Below are 17,845 nucleotides of genomic sequence, written 5' to 3' on the forward strand. Positions count from 1 at the left end.
ACAAATGAAAGTGATACACATCATGTCACTTGCATCTATTGCCAGACATATGGCAATGCCTAATTGCAAGGAAAATTGGGAATTGTAGTCTCACTGTGAGCCCAGAAAAAAGAGGAAACAGGTTTGGTGACCATCTAGCCAGTCTCTGCCACAATTATCATTCTTCTCTATGATAAAGTTGCAGAATCAGAAATTTTTACTCCAAAACCTTTCTACCCAAATTGAATGTCTAATATCTCTCACAAATCTCAATCTTCCCTTGACCTAAATTTAGAAAACTAGAATTTTAGATTAAAAATTCTTTTAGTCATCCTTTATGCTTTTTTTTTTTTTTGCAGTACGCGGGCCTGTCACTGTCCTGGCCTCTCCCATTGCGGAGCACAGGCTCCAGACGTGCAGGCTCAGCAGCCATGGCTCACGGGCCCAGCCGCTCCACGGCATGTGGGATCCTCCCGGACCGGGGCATGAACCCGTGTCACCTGCTTTGGCAGGCGGACTCTCAACCACTGCGCCACCAGGGAAGCCCCTTTATGCATTTTTGAAAAATGCATAATATAACAATTTTTATATCAAAATTTAATTGTTCACCATATATGTTGGCAAAGTTTGTGCATATGTATAAATATTTCGAATGTATGTATCTTTACCTATATGTCTTATTTAATTAGACTCTGAATTTCATGAGGGAAGGAAAAACATGTCTTAGCTTTGTATCCCTGGCACTTAGCATGATATCTAGAACATCATACTTATTCATTTATTCAGCAAATGTTTGTTAAGAGGCTACTATATAACATATAATGTGCTAGGTATTGGAGCTATCCTTCGAAAGCTTACAGTCAAGAATTCCATATCAACCAACAAGGAGACCTAGAGATCCTGAAACTCTACCCCTACATAACATCTGGCAATGCCTCATAAAATATTAAAAACACTATTGTGGTGGCTTTGTAATATGTCAATTTGGCTAGGCTGACCCATGTTTTCCAGAAATCTCTTTCCTGTATGATTCCAGTTAGGGGTGGGCCACGAGAGGGTTTGGAGAGGGCGAGTGAGTCAGCAACCATTTTGTAACTCATACATGTTGCTTCTCTGCTGGATTACCCTATTGGCTTGAGGAAATAACTACATTAACGGCTCCACCTTAGCTCTTCCTAAATCTTCCTTCAGCTTCTCTGACTCCTGGGCCAGGTGTGTGTGTTTAGCTCTGTGGCAAAGGACCATCTTTAGAGTACCCATATCACCAATGTCAGAGACCAAAAGAACTGACATGGTCTTCACTCTGTCCTCATGGGTTCTCTCTCATGCTTGTGAGTTCCAAATTATCATTGCTCTCTACCTCTTTATATCCATCTTTCCCTGCGTGCCCTATGGACTTCAAGCCCCAGCAAAGACAAGCGCCTTACAGAGACTTCTTAATCAGCTTCTACAATTGCTTAAGGTCAAATCCTTGTAAAACAAAAACAAATCTCTCTCTCTCTCTCCATCTACCCCTCTTGCTTTCTATTTACCTATATTCTGCTTCTCTGAGTGAACCCTAAACCCTGACTGATGCAACTATTATAAATGAATAGCTGAGCCTGCAATGAAGTAAGAGAAATTTGCTGAGGCCAAAAATTAAACCAAGTCAAGGAAGCTAAGCAAGAACTGAAGTTTTCCAGCCACCCAAACATCACGTATGAATGCCAACAAAGTGGACTTGCTAGGTGCCAGGCATTTTTCTAAGTACTTTCCATGTGTTAATTCATCCTTGTTAACTTCATGAGGTATGTGCTATAATTATCCCAATTTTGTGGATGAGGAAATTAAGATGGTAAAGGTCACAAAATTAAGGTCACAAAGCTAACAAGTAGCAAAGCCAAAATTGGAATCTAGGCAGTCTCCTGCAGAGCCTGTGCTTTAACTCTGTACTGTGAGCCCTGTGGCCAACTACTTCAGTACATATTAGGACTAGGAACAATCTTTAATATTGTGAGGAAAGAATTATAGACTGAAGGCAATTCTATATAAAACCTGGACTCATATGACCATCAATTTAGATGGAAATTCCAAAATTAAGATCTCTCTGAAGAATGCATAACCTGGAGAAATCAAGTCTTCACTTGATCATGAAGCCTATAAGCTTAGAACTGTAATTTAAAGGGCTATAAAGTCCATAGGGCCCTGCAGCATCTATCTAGCAGAAGCAATTATTAGCCCTCTTTGGGAGAATACAGCCTCAAACTTAGGCCTCAGACAACTTCTATGCATAAGAGAAATAACAGAAATTAATTCATAATTTTTAAATGCACTATACCTACAAGAAAACAAGCCACCATGAACAAAAAATCTCAGAAACAAACACACACACATTTTAAAATATACCTGCAACCATGTCAGGTATTGGAATTATCAGATATAGACTATAAAAGATATATGCTCAATATGTTTTTAAAAATTTTAAGGGAATGGGAATATGAAAAAGAGCAAAAGACTATAAAAAAGTAAAAGTCAATTAAAAAAACAAGTATATCTAAGATATAAAAAGTATAATTCACATTCAGTGATTCCCTGTGATCACCAATGATCATCTATGTCTTCGTTTCTTTTTTTTTTTTTTTTTTCCAGTATGTGGGCCTCTCACTGTTGTGGCCTCTCCCATTGCGGAGCACAGGCTCCGGACGCGCAGGCTCAACAGCCATGGCTCACGGGCCCAGCCGCTCCGCAGCATGTGGGATCTTCCCAGACTGGGGCACGAACCCGTGTCCCCTGCATTGGCAGGCGGACTCTCAACCACTGCGCCACCAGGGAAGCCCTATGTCTTCGTTTCTAATACCATTCTCCAGTAAAGGAAATCAGGGGTCCTTGGAGAAATGGCTGATTCTAGGACTTGAGAAGGAAATATACAAAATGAAAATGAAAATGAAAGTAAGAAAGTGCAAAACAAAAAACAAAAACAATGACACAGGGACACTGGAGCCAATTGAAAGCACTCCCAATGGCCAAAGCTGAAACAATTTGAGTGACAAAATAAATAAAGTAGTATTGTACTATATATAACTCCAAGTGTAAAATAAATAGTCATGAGTCTATACTGACTTAAAATAATGGTTGAACCAATAAATAAATGGAGAAGAGACAGTAATTGACTTTTTTTAATTGACTTTTTCTTCTCCCATGAAGAAGAATTCCAAATAATTTATTATATATTCCATCATCAAGGAGGTAGAGCATAACTCCCAACACCTCAGATGTGGGCTGTATGTAGTGACTTCCTTCCAAAGAGGACAGTATGAAAAGTGGATTGTGTGGGGAGAAACTTTATAGTGGAGAAGTCTGACGAACACTACCTCAGCCAGGTGATCAAAGTCAACATGAACAGTGATAAGTCCTGTCAATAGTATATACCCTTGATATGATATGATGAGAAATAGCACTTTTACCTCTGTGGTCAGAAAAGTCCTAGTAGAGGGACATCTGCAAAACACATGACCAGTACTCCTTAAAGCTGTTACAGTCATCACCAAGCAAGGAAAGTCTGAGAAACTGTCACAAGCTGTGACATGACAACTAAAGAGCCTAAGGAGACATGACAACTAAAGGAAATATGGGATCCTGGAACAGAAAGAGAAAGAGGGTATTAGGAAAAACAACTAAGGAAATATAAATAAACATGAACTTCAATTGATAACAGTGTATCAATATCAGTTCCTTAGTTGCAATAAATATACTAATGATAATAGTGTATCAATATCAGTTCCTTAATTACAATAAATGCACTATACTAATGTACTACACTAAATGTTAATAGGGGAAACTGGATTCAGAGTTTATGGGAATTCTCTGTACTATCTTTTTAATTTTTCTGTAAATCTAAAACTGTTCTATATTAAAGTTGATTTTGTTTGTTTTTAAAAGTCTCACTGGATGGACTAAACAGTGGTTTGGACATAGCTGAAGAGAGATTTATTTTTCTGGAAAACAGATCCAAAGATACTACTCAGAATTCAGCTTAGAAATACAAAAGGAGGTTAAGAGACTAGGAAAATATAGCAAGAAGCTCCAACATATGTCTAATTGAAGTTCCAAAAAAAGAATAAGGAGAGTGGATGAGTGATGAAAGTGAAAGATAAAAAGTCTGAGAGTTTTCCAGAATTAATGAGAAATACAATTCCTTAGACTCAAGGAGTCCAATAAATATCAAGTAGAAAAAAAAATCCATACATCAAGACAGATAGCATGCAAAAAGAGAATCTTAAAAGCAGTCAGGGGGAGAAAAAAAAAAGCCTAATTGCCTGTAGGGTAACATGAATTAGACTAAAAATTGACCTCTCAATCAGAAGATAGTGTAATAATATCTTCAAAGTTGTGAGAAGAAATAATTTCATACTTAGAATTTTATATCTGAAAAAATTATTGAAGAATAAGAATAAAATAAAGATATTTGGATAAACAAAAATATAACATAAAATATATTGTATGACAGAGGTGGTGTTAAACACACTGTCCATTATTGGCTATTTAAATCCTCATTTATCAGTGCTGCTAGAAGTCCTGACTTGAACAGTAAAAAATGAAACATATCAAACTTAAATATGTCATCCATATTTCAGCAGCCTTGCCAGCCTATGACTATAAAATAAAGACACTATATAAAAATATAGCCAAACTATAATTACACATACCCCAACTGGCCTATTTTTGGAAAACAGCCTACTTAGAGCTTCCCCCAGGTATTTCTAAGAGTTTCTCAGAGTACTGCCTCACATAAACTCTGAAAACAAGAACCCCATTTTCTTCCACACCAGCTTTCTAACATTACACTTCATTTCTGCTCTGGATGAACTTATGTGCTCACCACTTCAGTAAACATGTCTATCCGCTGCTGGTGAACTACCAGTGAGCTCCCCCTACTCTGACCTCAGGAAGTAAACATTCTTCTCCCTGATTCCCCACATTACAGCTGAGACCGGTCTGTGACTTTCAGCAATATTTCACTGAAGGCTTAATAATGTAACTATAACACAAAGTGGCTATCAGAACATCTGATCATATCCAAAGAAGATATAACCAACAGATATATGGCCAACAAATGGCCAGTGGGCACATGAAAAGACGCTCAACGTCATTAATCATCAGGGAAATGCCAATCAAAGCCACAATGAGATACTGCCTCATACCTGTTAGGATGGCTATTATCAAAAAACAAGAGACAGCAAGCATTGGGGAGGTTGTGGAGAAATTAGAACCCTAGTATACTATTGGTAGGAATGCAAAATGTTGCAACCCACTCTTGAAAACAGTATAGAGGTTCCTCAAAAAATTAAAAATAGAACTACCATATGATCCAGCAATCCAACTTCTGGGTATTTATCCAAAAGAACCAAAATCAAGATCTTGAAAAGATACTAGCACTCCCATGTTTATTGTGGCACTGTTCACAATAGCCAAGATGTAGAAACAACCTAAATGTCCATGACGGATGAATGGATTCAAAAAATGTGATATAAACATGCAATGGAATCAGCCTTAAAAAGGAAATCCTGGGGGCTTCCCTGGTGGTGCAGTGGTTGAGAGTCCACCTGCCGATGCAGGGGACACGGGTTCGTGCCCCGGTCCGGGAGGATCCCACATGCCGTGGAGCAGCTGGGCCCGTGAGCCATGGCCGCTGAGCCTGCGCGTCCGGAGCCTGTGCTCCACAATGGGAGAGGCCACAGCAGTGAGAGGCCCGCATACCGAAAAAAAAAAAAGAAAAAAAAAAAAAGGAAATCCTGAAATATGTGACAATATGGATAAAACTTGAGAACATTATGCTAAGTGAAATAAGCTAATCACAGGAGGACAGATACTACATGATTCCACTTACATGAGGTATCTAAAATAGTCAAGCTCATAGAAGCAAAGAATAAAGTGATGGTTACAAGGGGCTGGGCAGAGGGAGAAGGGGAAAGTTGACAATGGGTATAAAATTTCAGGTATGCAAGCTGAATAAGTTCTAGAGATCCGCTGTATAACATTGTGCCTGTACCTGTAGATAACAGTACTAGATTGTGTACTTAGAAGTGTGTTGAGAGAGTAGATCTCATGTTCAGTGTTCTTACCACGAAAAAAAAAAAATTTAAAATACATATATATAGTCATGGAACCCCAAAAGGCTAAACTCAGTCTAAAAACTCAGGCCTCCCTATGGTTTTGTCAGACTCAACAGCCACTAACAAAAATCTTCAGGCCTTTCCACCCTACAAACCCAAGCCTAGCTAAACCCCAGCTCTCCTAACCTAAGATTCACTCTCTTTCCCACCCCTGAGTGATCAATAGTCAAACCATAGATTCCCTTGAAAAAGATTCTACTCCATACCCACGAAGTATGGTTCACCCTCAGAGAACAGAGAAGTGAATCAATGATAATATTCTGAAAACTTATTTCCTAATATCTGAATTATTCTATCTCAAAAATGCCATGTAGGGCTTCCCTGGTGGCGCAGTGGTTGAGAATCTGCCTGCCAATGAAGGGGACATGGGTTCAAGACCTGGTCTGGGAAGATCCCACATGCCACGGGGCAACTGGGCCCGTGAGCCACAACTATGGAGCCTGTGCTCCGCAACAAGAGAGGCCTCGACAGTGAGAGGGCCACGCACCGCGATGAAGAGTGGCCCCCGCTCACCGCAACTAGAGAAAGCCCTCACACAGAAATGAAGACCCAACACAGCCAAAAATAAATAAATAAAAATAAATAAATTTATTTTAAAAAATGCCATGTATGAGCTATCAGTGGTTCAACCCATGTTCTGCTGCACCAGATCGATGTCAGTTCCTTTTCACAGCCTCTCCTCACATGTTAAGTGAAGAGATGCGCCTGTACATGTATGCGGTAGAAGTCCAGTTCCCCAGTGTGCTATGAAGAAGTGCTTAGACAAGAACACTGTATGAATTAGGGTCAGATGAGCTGCTGTAACAAATAAGATAAAAAAATTTCAACAAATATACTTTATTTTCCATTCATTTAATGATCAAATATAGCATTCCAGATCTGCAGGTAAGGTTCCTCTCAATTCAGGGACCCAGGCTTCTTTCATCTTGGGGCCCTGCCACTCTCTAGATGCTTTGTCAACTGAATCCATCAAGGGAAAGGAGAAAGAGAGCATGGAGAAGTCCTATACACTTCTTAACAGCCTTGGCCTGGAAGCGACACACATCACGTCCACTTACATATTTTTGACAATGAACCAATCACAAGGTCACAACTAATTGTAAGGAAGGGTAAGAAATAATACTCTAGCTCTGTGCCCAGGCAAAAAAAAAAAAAAAAAAAAAAGAGGAAACAGTTTATAAACAGCAGAGTTGTTTGCAAACACACTCAGACACAAATAATCAAAGAAAAATCAACTTCTGTCCATTAGGCAACCTCCATTCAGATTTCAAGGGAAATATTATCCAATTCTGCTGGAGTACAGTTGTGCTAGTACACTCAATTTACTTAACAAATTATTTTACATTGCAGTCTGAAGCAAGTACATTTACCTTACTTTATTTCATTCAGAGCTCCCCAAACAGTAGGTGGCGAGGCCCATGATTTAAATCTACATGACTAAAAGCAAAACAATCCCTCCCAAGATGAAGAAAAAGGTTTCCCTAGAGACTAATTCCTACCTCTCACTTTATAAGCCAAAACTGAATTCAACTTCAAAATAGCAGTACTCCATCTTCAAAATTTTCAAATTCAGTCTCCACTGGCTCCCTGTTATAATTAAATTGTAAAGTCTTTGGGAAGTCTTCATCTTCATATGTCACCTGATGACTCACACAGTACATTTGACAAACCAGGCTGTCAATAAATGTTGAGAACTTTTTTTCTTTAATTTTTATTGGAATATAGTTGATTTACAGTGTTAGTTTCTGCTGTACAGCAAAGTCAATCAGTTATACATATACATATATCAACTCTTTTTTTAGATTCTTTCTCCATATAGGTCATTACAGAGTATTGAGTAGAGTTCCCTGTGCTATACAGTAGGTTTTTATTAATTAACATTTTATATATAGTAGTGTGTATATGTCAATCCTAATCTCCCAATTTATCCCTCCCTTCCTTACACCCTGGTAACCATAAGTTTGTTTTCTACGTCTGTAACTCTATTTCTGTTTTGTAAATAAGTTCATTTGTACCCTTTTTTTAGATTCCACATATAAGCTTATCATATGATATTTGTCTTTCTTGTCTGACTTACTTCACTCAGTATGAGAATCTCTAGGTCCCTCCATGTTGCTACAAATGGCATTATTTCATTCTTTCTTATGGCTAATGTTCCATTATATATATATGTACCACATCTTCTTTATCCATTCCTCTGTTGATGGACATTTAGGTTGCTTCCGTGTTTGAGGACCTTCTTTATCAGGTATTTTTGAAGTGGAGAACAAGCCCCGATAGTGACTTACCAAGACTCTTTAATCTTTGTTTCCATTCTGTACTACAGAAGAGCAGCTGTGGGAAAGGCTGATGATTTTCTCTAGCAGGCTAGAGCAGGAGCACATGTGCACACAGAGAGGTTACCAAAACTAACTGTAGCATAGCCTCTGTTTAAAAGTAATAATGACTGTACAGGTCTTGGATTCAAACAAGCTAGTTAACCCAAGTCATTTGCATAAGAACTTTGAAGACTTTTGTAATTCTGTTGTGTTAAGTAGGTGTGCCTTCCCACACATATTTGTGAATAGTGTTGATTACTTGTTATAAGCCCATAGTCTATACGTTGCACCAGGCTGTTTGGCTTCACTAGACTCCTATACCTATTTCTTCAAAACTCCTGTACCCAAGGAAGGTCTGCATGCACGGGTTCAACATAGTCTCAGCATTTATTAAAAGGAACTTCTTGGCATTTAGTCACACATTCTCATGTGACACCTTTTTTTCCTCCTGATTCTAAAGTCTAAGTCAGCAGCTATCATATTTTCAGCCTACAATATATTCTCTACATACCAATTAGGTTAAAAAAAAAAAACCTAAACCTACAGCTGACACAATTTATGAGGCCTCCAATAAGTCCACTGCATGAAAAAATAGTTTAAAAACTTATAACAAACTGGGAGTAGAAGAAAATTTCCTTAAACTGATAAAGCACATCTATCAAAAAAACCTCAAAAATACTTAATGGCAAAACAATAGAAGCATTCCAAGTTTAGTCAGAAACAAGATACGATGCCTGTTTTCCTGGCTTTATTCAGCATTTTATTGGACTATCTATACAGTACAATAAAACAAGAAAATAAAGTAAAATGTAAGGATAGGAAAAGGAGAAACAAAATTATTGGAATTAATAAAAGTACATTTCTAGATAGGCAATACACTATAAAAAATTAGCAATGGTTCCATGTGCTAGCAGTAATCAATTAGAAAATATAAGATCAGTTTTTTAAAAATCTCATTCACTATAGGAATAAAAATCCTAAGTGTACATCTAACCAAATATGCTTAGGATATTTATATGGAAGATTTTAATAATATCTTAAGGGCATAAGAGAAGCCCTAAATAAATGAAAAATATATGATTTTTTTGTGGAGAAAATTTAATATCACAAAAGTGGTAATTCTTCTCAAGTTAACCTATAACTTCAATGCAATCAAAATCCCAGCAGCATTATTATAAAGCTGATTCTGAGTTTCATGTGGAAAGATAAAAGGCTAAGACACCTAAGATAATTTTGTATAGAAGGAGAAGAGAAGGAGGAATGATAATGTCCCACCAACTGTCAAGACTTACTATAAATCTTTAGTTTAAAAGCCATGTGGTATTTGCAGGGATAAACAGACTACTGGAACAGAATAAAGAGCCCAGGAAAATATCCACATATATAGGAAAACGTGGTATTTGAGAGAAGGTAAAAATGATAGACCATTAAATAAACAGTACAGGAACAATGACTTATCCACACGGAAAAATGTAAAATTAGAATTATCTTTATACTATGCTCAAAATATATTGCAGATGGATTAAAGACTTAAGAAAAGCAAAGTTTTAACTCCTTTAGAAGAAAATATTGGCAAACATAATAAGAAAGTTTTTTGCAAATAAAGGATAAAGCTTTTTAAAAGATCGATACATTTGACTTCATTAACATTTAAAATTTTTGTATTTCAGAAAGTATCATAAACAAACAAAAAAAGATATACCATGCACTGGGAAAATGTACTTGCAACATATATAATAGATGAAGAATAGGTACCTAGAATATATAAACAATGTTGACAAGTCAGTTTGAAAACAACTCAGTAGAAAATTGAGGAAAGCTATGACCAGGCAAGTCAAATACATAGGAAGAAAGCCAAATGCAATAAAGCATATAAAAATATCATCTATTACCTTGGTAACAAAAGAAATGCAAGTTAAAACTGTGAGATACCACTTCACTCTCATTAAGACTGATAAACATTTTAAAGTTGTAATTCCAAGGATATATGAGGATGGGGGAAACAGGAGCTCTCATATGTGCTGGTGGGAGGGAAAATTAGTACAACTGAGCAATATCTGATAAAACTGAAGAAGGAATTTTGAGCCAGCCTTCTACTTCTAGTTATATATCCTAGTACTCCATGTGTACTAAGAACAGTATATAAGAATGTTAATTGCAGTACTGCTTGTGAAAGCAGAAATAAATTGTAAAAAAAACCCTACATATTATCTTTGGAGAATAGAAAAATAAATAATACAATTGAATACTACATTATAATTTTTTTACATTATACTTACATGTATATTAACATGATATTAACATAGATAAAATTAAAAGCCATCATTTGAAATATTTATTAAATCTAGTGGTGGAAATATGAGTATCTATTAGATTTTTATCTAACCTTTTTGTATGCATGAAATATTTTATAATTTAAAGTAATAACAAATTACTGTTTTACACAGTATTAAGCAGAATTGACTAAACCCAGGAACTTCCCAAATGATTTTCTTCTTGTAAATTAGCCAGTGTGGACAACATTTCATAACAAACTGATCAGTAAATTACTTCACTGAATTTTTACTGATATTTTGTTGTTGTTCAACATTAGGATGTATCCCCAATTAAAACAGTATTTGTTAAATGTTGAAATAATAAAACAACTTTTGTGCCTAAATATTAAAATGATCACCCTCCTTTGGATACATTATGAAGAGCTCTAAAATGACAACCCACAAATTATCTAGGTTTCAGGCCAAATCTCTTTGTTGCTAATGAGTCCTGAGGATTTGGAAAAGTTATGTTTCCTCTTTGACCCTTAGTGTCATCTTCTATGTAATGGAAGTTTGGACTAGGGGATTCCTAGGAATACTAATACTCATAACTCAGCGACCTACAATTTGACTTGAGAACAAAAAAGTAAATTTAACTTCAAGCTCAAAAGAAAAAGAAAAAAAAAACCTGTTTGATTACTAATAATTCCTGAAGAAGAGAACAGTTCCTAATTAAGTGATTAAATAGGTGATTAAATTGAGAATTTAAACCTCATCATAAATGCATAGCATAATCTACTGATCTTCTGGTTTTTGAAGGTCAGTGGCTGGTTGAGAAACTTAAGCAATTGAATTTAGAATATTTGCAAATATCCAACTTTCAAAAACCCTGGCTGTTTTTGAAGTCAGACAGCCACGGGCAAACAAAACATAGCTTTGATTTAACTTCAAGATGTGTCCACAACAACTTATTACCCCAAATCCTTCTATTTTTCTCTCCCAATGGCAAAATGCAAAAGTTTTAAATACCTCTATAATTATGGTAAACATAGACAACAATCTCTAAAATTGCAGCATACTATTTGGTGTTCCTAACCTATGGGCTGTCGATAAAGAGCTAGATTAAAAGAGGCCATCTGGGAAGTGGAATCAAACACCAGATTCCAGTTGTTTGAGAGGCAATGCAAAGGCATTTCCTTCTTTTCAGTATTAAATGAAAATGCTTTTCATATAAGCTATTTTCTAGCTTATATACAGAAAATCTGGAAATCTGTCTGAGATTATGTTGTAAACAATTCCCAACTCCCACAAGAAATCTAGAGTAATCCAAAACTCTATAAAATAGGACCCATGATTAAAATAATTTATGTTCAGCAATCATTATTCTTTATACTTTTATTTATCTTTTTCTGTTTTTTTTGTTTAGTGGCCTTCCCCCCACCCCCTTTCCTATTTTCACTTAGAATGTAAAGTTTTTCTCTATTGGTGTGGAAGTTATAGGTTATATTTCTATTCTTCTAGCAGTTCTAGTGGTCTCCCTGAACATATGTACTTAACTATATGTTTTTCTAACAAAGTCTAAATTATTCAGTGTCTCTCTTCCAAACAAACAAGACAATGACCCTAGAACATGTGAACACTTCCCACCTCCATAAAGTTATTACTATCTAGCTTTGGTTTCTTATTTTTTCACACAAGATGACATTATTTTTAACAGTGCAATTGTTCTTTTTAAATTTACCAATATCTTTAACTTCTGTGCTCACTGTTGTTTGTTACATTCCTCCTATCCCCTCTGAATATTCTCACCTGTGTGGTATAGTTGCTGTTTTAGGAAAGATGTGTGGGTGGATGTATGCCTGAAAATATCTTTAGTTTATCCTTACCCTTGAATAACACTTTAGGTGGGAATAGGTTTGTATGTTGTCCGTTATTTTTTCTCAGAACTTTTGAAGATGTTCACTTCATTGTCCTCTGAAATCTATACTTAACAGATGAGAAATCTACTGGAAATCTAGTTTTCTTGATAGGCAATCTTTCTTTGGGATTAGATAGTCTGTGAGATTTTCTCTTTATCCTTGATATTCTGTAGTTCACTCTGAGGTGGATTTATTTTATTTAAGTTACTCGAAACTTGAAATGCACTTTCCATCTAAGGATTCATGTTTCTCTTTAATTCAGGAAAATTCTCGGCCAGTTTCCCTTCAAATATTGCCTCTCCAAGACTGCCTTCTGTCTCATCTTTTATACAAACTAGATTCTCTAAATCTAACCTCCATATACTTTTAGGGTGTATGACTTTGCATAAACTCCTTTAAAATTCTCAGGCTCAGATAATATGGGAAAAATTCTAAAACATGTGTCTTCAAATGGATAGGGCCTATAGATTGCCTGGAAAATGACTTTGTAAAGTTCTGTAGCAAGGTCTATCATAGTGAAATTATGCAAAAATGGAGATAAAGAAATGTCTCTAAAATATTTCCTTCACAATAGTACTGGAAACATAGGAACCATAAAATGTTTACTCTAAAGGAAACTTCATTTTTCAAAAGACAAACTTGAAACATAGAAAGATTAAGGATGATTTCACTTTCATTTCAAGCTATTGTCAGATTCACTACTAAACCCCAAATCTGCAGAATTTCAGTATTCTTAATGTCATTCCACATTCCCTTGCCCAAATATTAGAAATATCTTAGCTATCACATCAATTCCTGCTCAGCTCATTTTCTAATCCAACAGTGGAGGATCCTGAATATCAGGGATCCATGGAGCACCAATGGAATAACGAGGGGTTACCCTAGTCACCCAGCAACATGAATAAATTAGCCCTCCAACACTGAGCCCTGCCCAAGCAGCCAAACCAGAGTGATTCACTCAAAGAAAAACAACTGGAAATATTGTGAATTAAAAGGCCTGTTTTGTTGAGGAACTGAATATTTGCTCACTGTATAAGCAAACCCATACTGATTTTTCTGTAGGTGGCTGCAAAAATAAAGTTTCTACCAATTTCTTTTGTGTGTGTGTGTGTGGTACGCGGGCCTCTCACTGTTGTGGCCTCTCCTGTTGCAGAGCACAGGCTCTGGATGCGCAGGCTCAGCGGCCATGGATCACAGGCTCAGCCGCTTTGCGGCATGTGGGGTCTTCCCGGACCGGGGCACGGACCCATGTCCCCTGCATCGGCAGGTGGACTCTCAACCACTGAGCCACCAGGGAAGCCCTCTACCAATTTCTTAAGAACTGTATTATAAGAGCTAATTGGTGGGAACTGATTTAACTAGAAGAGCCCTTTCATGGGCTAAGGAGTTTCTGATCATAAGTACCAGAGAAAACTAATGATTGATTAAAGAAAAAAAGAAAGGTAGGGCTTCCCTGGTGGCGCAGTGGTTGGGAATCCACCTGCCAATGCAGGGGACACGGGTTCGAGCCCTGGTCCCGGGGGGATCCCACATGCCGCAGAGCGACTGGGCCCGTGCGCGTGCCATGGCTGCTGGGTCCCGCATGCCTGGAGCCTGTGCTTCGTAACGGGAGAGCCCACTGCAATGGAAGGATCACGCACTGCGGCAGAGAGTGGCCCCCGCTCGCTGCAGCTGGAGAGGGCCCATGTGCAGCAACGAAGACCCAATGCGGACATACATACATACATACATGAATAAAAGAAAGAAAGGTAAATCAGGCACGGAGGTAATTAGGCAGGCAAGATGATCTATGCCAGGAGCATGATGGTTACTTGAAAAGAAAAGTGGAGCTGAACAAGAGTCACGTACTCCTTTAATTTATCAACTGATGAATAATTTCAGTATTTCAGTTTGTGTTATATGTCCAGCATGCTACTACAGGTATCATGGGGAAAAGGTCAAAAATTATTAGCAGCTCAGTTAATAAATACCCTACATTGTGTTTTCTCTCTCTCTTCACAGCAAAGTGAAAAGGAGAGCTTGCAGAAGGGAAGAGATCCCATTTTGTCAATTCTGGGTGAGGCAAAGCAGGATGTAATTGGACTTTGCCCACAAGTATATAAAGAAACAATTCTAAGTCAAATACAGATCCTCAATCTGGTTAAGGAGTTCAGAAAGAACCATTCATAAGCAAGAGAAGAGAAAGGGTATTTCTTAGCTGAGCCTGGAAGGAAGAATCATCTGAAGATAAAGAAACGTGAATATGTTAAGACGAAGATAAAAATAGCCTAATCTTGCTGAAGAAATGCGAGATTGTCAGTATTTCTCTACCATTGTCTGCAGTGGTAAAGAAAGCAAGCTTGGAGGTTTACAGAGAAAGAAATGTATTCGAAACAACCATCAGGGGATGGAGTTAGGCAGGTAATAGAGGAAGAACAAACAACAGAGTTATGTACAATGGCCAAGGAGGAAATATAAGATTTTGTGGGCCATTTGGGTTTGATTATGAGTCTGTCTTTAGCAGCTTTTGTGGTTAGGAGCAGTAGACAAAAGAGGTGCCTCTGAGGGCAGGAGAATCTGATTAACATGACAGAAAAGTCAAACAGGCTGAAAAGATCACCCTGAAGTTGTTGAAATTTTAGTCCTTGGTGAGGAGGGAGTCTAACGCGGACAGGGGAAATAAACTATCAAGACTGACAAAACTTTCAGTGAATTGGCGAGGAAGGGGTAAGAGGCCAGAATGGATGGTCCCAAAATGTATGGCTAGCTCCAAAGGAAGCTGGCCAGTAGTGCCAATTATGTTATCCCACGGGATCTAGAAAACACAAGTCAGATCTGAGGTAGTACCAATATCCATCGGCCTGTGTGAGCATAGGGAACCCCAGTAGGCGTCATCAGGCAGTAACACGTAGTCAAAGCAATTAGAGGCCCAAGGAGGTGAGAACCTCCAATTTAAGTAGCAACTCAGGCAACAATGTTATATGCACTGAGGAGGGTCCAATCCCCAGGGGAAGAAGATGACAAGGAATCAGCTCCTCAATCAAGGGATTGTGGGATTAGGATTATGCTTTAGGATTATTATTATGCATTAGGATTATGCTTGAAATCCAGCATAGACTAGAGTACAGATCAGAAGTCAGGGCAGAAACCAGTCATAGAGCCTAGGTCTGTGCAGTGGGACCTGGGAGAAAATGCTGAACAAGGAAGGGCACTCAGGGTTCATCCAGGGCATTTTAAACACATAAACCATAGACCATTTCTCAATTCTAACATGAATCCTAAGGAATAAAAATATATTTCTGACTCTAAATATATATATTCAGGCTTGGTCCTTATTAGCTCAGAGGTTGAGCAGAGCTAGCCTCAGGTTGTGAGATTTCAATTTCTATAGTTCAGTGGTTCTCAAACGGGCAATTTTGTACCCCAGGTAACATTCAACAATGTATGGAAGCATATTTGATTGTTATGCCTGGGAGGACTGCTACTGGCCTCTTGTTAATAGAGGCCTGGGATGCTGCTAAACCTCCTACAGTGCACAAGGCAGCCAAAGAAAGATCTGGCCCAAAATATCAACGGCATGGAGTTTGAGAAACTCTGCTCTGAATAGGTATGGGTCTGGCAGGGATTGGCACCAACAATTAAAGATCAGGTGGGAAAACTGCTATTACATTGTAAGTGTTCATTCATTCATTCAATGAACCCTTCAGCAAATATTTAGCATTTATTATGTGCTAAAGACAGTACTGGGCACTGGGGATATATTGATGATTAAGAAATGGTCCCTGCCCTCAAAAAGTTGTTAGTCTAAAAGGAAGATCTCAATTTTGCAGCCTTCATTCAGTTTTATCAAAATGCCAAGGAGCCAATAATAAATTATTATTTCCTTCTAGTCTATCCTTTGCAGAATAATTTAAATTATTCCAATTATTTAAATTTCCAATAGAAATTATTCCTATTAAATAGGCCAGCTGGGTTTGGGCTTAAAATCATAGTGGGATGCCTTCAAAAGATATGGAATATGTCTAACATTTCCAAAGCATGAGTTTCAGTGTCCTCATGAAGGAAAAGGCCAAGAATAAGAATGCAGTTAAGAAAAGTGATAGATGGGGCCACCTCCAGAAAGAAGACTCCTGAATAGCCTCCACAGTTTGATCACCAACCAGGAAGAGAGTCACTTTTTAAAATGCACCTTAGAAATATTTTGGAAGATGTGCACTGCTGTTTGCAACTCAGGTTGAAAATGCATCAAGATATAATATAGATTGAGGTTGGATAGAAAGATGATAGTTGGGGACCTCCCTGATGGCTCAGTGGTTAAGAATCCTCCTGCCAATGCAGGGGACCCAGCTTCGAGCCCTGGTCTGGGAAGACCCCACATGCCGCGGAGCCACTAAGCCCATGCACCACAACTACTAAGCCTGTGCTTTAGAGCACCCGAGCCACAACTACTGAAGCCCGAACGCCCAGAGCCTGTGCTCTGCAACAAGGGAAGCCACCTTAGTGAGAAGCCCGCACACCGCAACGAAGAGTAACCGCTGCCTGTCGCAACTAGAGAAAGCCTGCGTTCAGCAATGAAGACCCAAAGCAGCCAAAACCAAAATTAATTAATTAATTATTTTTTAAAAAGAAAGATGATAGATTGAAATGTGAAAAGCAAGAGTTGTACCATGTTAATGGTGTAGTCTAGGTGGTGGGTTCAGTATAAAAATCTTTCAACTTTTATGTTTGAAAATTTTTATAATAAAATTTTGAAAAAAGTGCAACCTACTCCCTTCTCCTTGAAAAAAAAATGTAAGGCTAAATCATATGTATTTAAGTAGACTATCAAAAAGGTTCTGGCAAAGCAGAGTTAACTTCTGCTTCAGGAGCACAGCTGCAGCAGAGCACTTGGAATGTGGGCCATGGACCTGAATCACTGGCATCATCTGAGATCTTTCCAGAAATGTGCAATCTCAGAATTCAACACATTCTCAATCAAATTTGGATTTTAACCAGATCTCCAGGTGATTCATATGCACATTAAAATTTGAGAAGCACTGGAGTAATAGAAAGGTCAATAATCTAGCAGACCCAAGTTCTACTTTTCATTCACTCATAAATTTTAAAAATACATTTATTAAGTCCTATTATTTTCCTGGCACTATTTTAAATGCTGGGGACATAGCAACGATGAAGATAAATTTTTAGTTAAATTCTAGTAAAAGAGATAGTCAATAAACAAGGAAACAATATTTCAGAAAATG

This window comes from Mesoplodon densirostris, chromosome 4, assembly GCF_025265405.1.
Source record: "Mesoplodon densirostris isolate mMesDen1 chromosome 4, mMesDen1 primary haplotype, whole genome shotgun sequence".
Lineage (NCBI taxonomy): Eukaryota > Metazoa > Chordata > Mammalia > Artiodactyla > Ziphiidae > Mesoplodon > Mesoplodon densirostris.